Here is a 3,530-nt window from a genome sequence, read left to right on the forward strand (position 1 = left end):
CAAAATTAAGAGTATTGCTCGAACAAGGGAACAAAGCACGGAAAACTTGTGTGCTCCAGTTTATTCCAAAGGTACGTAAAGTTATAAACCACGTTTCTTTAATTTCTGTAACGATCGTCCTAAGAACTTCCCTGTTAGTGCTCATTAAGTGTAACTTGGTGAGATACGGTGTATAGAATGGAGCAGGGTTCGTACTCTTTTGAACTCTTCAAATTCCATGACTTTCTATGACTTTTTCCATACATTAGGTTTAGCTGTCACTTTCGAATATTTTCAAAACTTTCCTTGTGTTAGAGTATTTTTTGACCTAACTCATTTCAACAGACAAACTCTGGTGTCCACTAAAATCTCTGCCATTTAATTATTCCTCTCTATCTTACATTGTCCTTGTTTTGACATCTGCGGGACTTAATCTATCTATAACATAACTTTAATTTTCCATGACTTTCCACGAGGAACGACAATTAAATTTCATGACTCTCCAGGCCTGGAAAATGAAATTCTTCGATTTCAAGACTTTCCAGGTAATCCTTGACCTGTAAAAACCCTGTGGATATTTTAGCCTAACTTGTATAAGTCTTCCAGTCTTGTTGCGCATGATTGCCTGGCTCAGAACGCTCGGAAGAATTCTCTGATACCTCTGACATCTGTTGAGGTTAAGAAGCATCTGACATCGCGTTCACCTTTAATCTATCCACCATACCAAAAGACTTTGCCATCAACAATCTAGTATTTGAGCAATAATCTTCTTGCGTTCTTGCCAAGGGCGGGACAGACGTCCGTGCGCTGAGGATACAAGAAATGATTACTTTCAGAATTTTTATTCACTCTGTTTTCTTCGATGAAGGAAGAGAATTTGATAAAGTTTGCCCCCGCGGCAGTCTATTTGAATTTAACAATACCACTTTCAGCGCAACATAGTGACTTTAATTAAATTTATGCGGAGAGGACTAATCAAGTCAAACTATCCAGCCGTTTGGAGCCCGGCTTCCGTTTGCTACAAAGGGATATTTTGTCTGGTTTTCCCAATGACTTTTAAAGTACAAAACAAAAAATTATTACGTTGTCTAAATGATTGATTTATTGATTTCGTAGCCAAAGTTAGGTGACGGAGAGCGATTGTTATCATTTTTTATTATACAGTCTTACGATGCTAATCCAGGGCTCCCCTGTGAAAAGAGGTGCTTTAAAGCGTAGCCGAAGTTACCTTGTGAAAATTTAATCATTTGAATATTAAAGGTCGGAACACACTAGGCGACAAGTTGCAGCAACACGTCGCGGTGATAGATCACTCCGTGTGAACAGGTCAGCGACTGGTTGCAGCAACCTGTTGCGGCGATACACTGCGGCGACAAATCACTTTGTTTGTACTGGTCTGGAGAATTTTTGTGAAAGTGGCCGTCCACACGCATAATGCGTCTCGTGTCCATCTTTGTACTTGAGACGCATAACCAAAGGAACTCTAAATGTTTGCCCAAGTCCGTCCAGATGGTATAAAAACGGCCAATCGTTTGTTTCTGCTACAGAATTTTGTCCCCGCAACAAGTCGCACAACCTGAACCAATGAGTAGAAAACCAGTAGGTTCACTTAATTTGCAAACATTGTCGTTCGATCGGAAAATCCCACGCAATGATTGGAGCTCAAAGTTCATGAAGCGTCACAAACACAACCTTTCCACTTTCAATCTCTTGTTATTATACCCCGGGGGAAAATCTTGTTTATCGAAGGAGGCGTATTGACTCTGTTCGTCATGCTTTTTCAAGCCAAACGAATGTTAGGGTAGAATAGAGTAGAACTCGCTTGGCAAGAAGAAGTAAATTAGTTTCAAAAGAAGCTTTCATGCTGCGTCGGCGGGGCGGCAAGTAAAACACTGAGTTAATTTTAAACTGCGAGAAGTTGATAACGGTAAGTTAAATGCCGTAAGGAATTAAGAACAGCTGAGGTTTCCTGTATTGGCTATCTGTTGCTGCTCTAGTGAGGAGCTAACGTCCAAAACGTCAGTTTTGCGTCGTTTCTTGCTAAGGTTATCATGTTTATTTTTATTAAATGCATGTCGATAAAAAAAAACCTAAATTTATTTCCGAAATAGTTCTATACTATTTACTATGTTTATATTTACTATTTATGATACTAGAGTTTCAACTCCGGGGGGGGGGGGGGGGGTGGTTGCTCCCTTATACGGCCTATACCGGGTGTGCCAATAGATAGCAGCGTATGGATTTTTATCTCTCTGTCCTAAACAGGGTATATAATTTCGTGTAAGTCAGTCAAAATGATACTGCCTAGATGAATTTGTTTGTACTCCAAGTACAGTGCAACCTCGATATAACCAAGGGTCAAGGACCGAGGACTGGCTAAAATTGTTCGCTTTAACAAGTTTTCGTTATATAGATGGGTTTTTTTCACATATTTTACTACCAGACTACCACTGGGGTAAAAAAAAATCGTTTTTTATACCGAGGACTTCGTTATACAGGGGTTCGTTACATTGAAGTTCACTGTATACAAAAGCAATCACTATGATGCGAACTTGCTCTACAGCAATTGCCAATAAATGGCATTAAAACAAGACAGGATGCATTTTGTTTTTTGTCCTAAACAGGGTAATAGAGCGGTTTTCACTTGACTGTCGAAAGGAATTGGTTTTGGTTTTGGTTTTACTACGCCCTTTGGTTGGCTAGTGTATTTACTTTGGTTTTGGTTTTACGACAGTCAAGTGAAAACCGCTCTAAACTTAAGTTTGTTTTGCTAAACAGGGGATGTATTTTAGGACTTTTTTTTATCCTAAACAGGGTCAGGGTTTCAAACCCTCAGTGGCGCTCACCTATACCCAAATATTGGTGGAGTACCCCACCGATCTCAACTCATATTTGGCCCCTTGTGTGAATAACAAACTTTAAAAAGTATGGCCACGGCGACAGGTTGCTGCAACTTGCCGAATTGTTTTTTAATGGTAAGGTGAAAAAAACCCTTTCTGCTTTGAAAGGTGGTTCCATTTCCAACGTACACCTGAACCACTGAGTAGAAAACCAGTAGGTTCACTTAACTTGTAAACGTTGTCGTTCGATCGGATAAACCCAAGTAATCATTGGAGTTCAAAGTTCATAGAACGTCACAGAAACGACAGAGGATAGCACAACGCAGCTGTTTCTTCCTTTCCACTTTCAACGCACACAAATCTCTCGATGTTCCATAATTTCTCCCACTAAAGTCACTTGGCTTCAAAAGTTAATCAACATTATTATTATTGTACACTCGGGGAAAATCTTGGTTATCGAAGGAGGCGTATTGATTCTGTTCGTCATGCTTTGTCAAGCCAACCGAATGTTAGGGTTGATTAGAATATGACTCACTTATTAAGAAGAAAGCTAATTAGTTTCAAAAGAAACTTTCGTGCTGCGTTGGCGGGGCGGCAAGTGAAACACTGAGTTAATTAAACAGCGAGAAGTTCACTGAGTTCATCAACAGGGAGAAGTCGATAACGGTAAGTTGAATACTGTGAGGGACAAACATTGTCGTTCGATCGCAA

The 3,530-nt window shown here is 39.9% G+C and overlaps 1 protein-coding gene across 1 annotated transcript in view; it reads left to right on the forward strand.

The window, feature by feature from the left end:
- The window catches only part of LOC140929771 (uncharacterized), a 15,133-nt gene continuing 11,603 nt past the window's right edge, over nucleotides 1–3,530 (forward strand). Inside the window, exon 1 of the mRNA XM_073379481.1 lies at nucleotides 1–71. The gene's annotated coding sequence lies outside the window, so the exon portion shown is untranslated. The remainder of the gene's footprint in view (nucleotides 72–3,530) is intronic.

Source organism: Porites lutea, chromosome 3 (assembly GCF_958299795.1).
Source record: "Porites lutea chromosome 3, jaPorLute2.1, whole genome shotgun sequence".
NCBI classification, from domain to species: Eukaryota; Metazoa; Cnidaria; class Anthozoa; order Scleractinia; family Poritidae; genus Porites; species Porites lutea.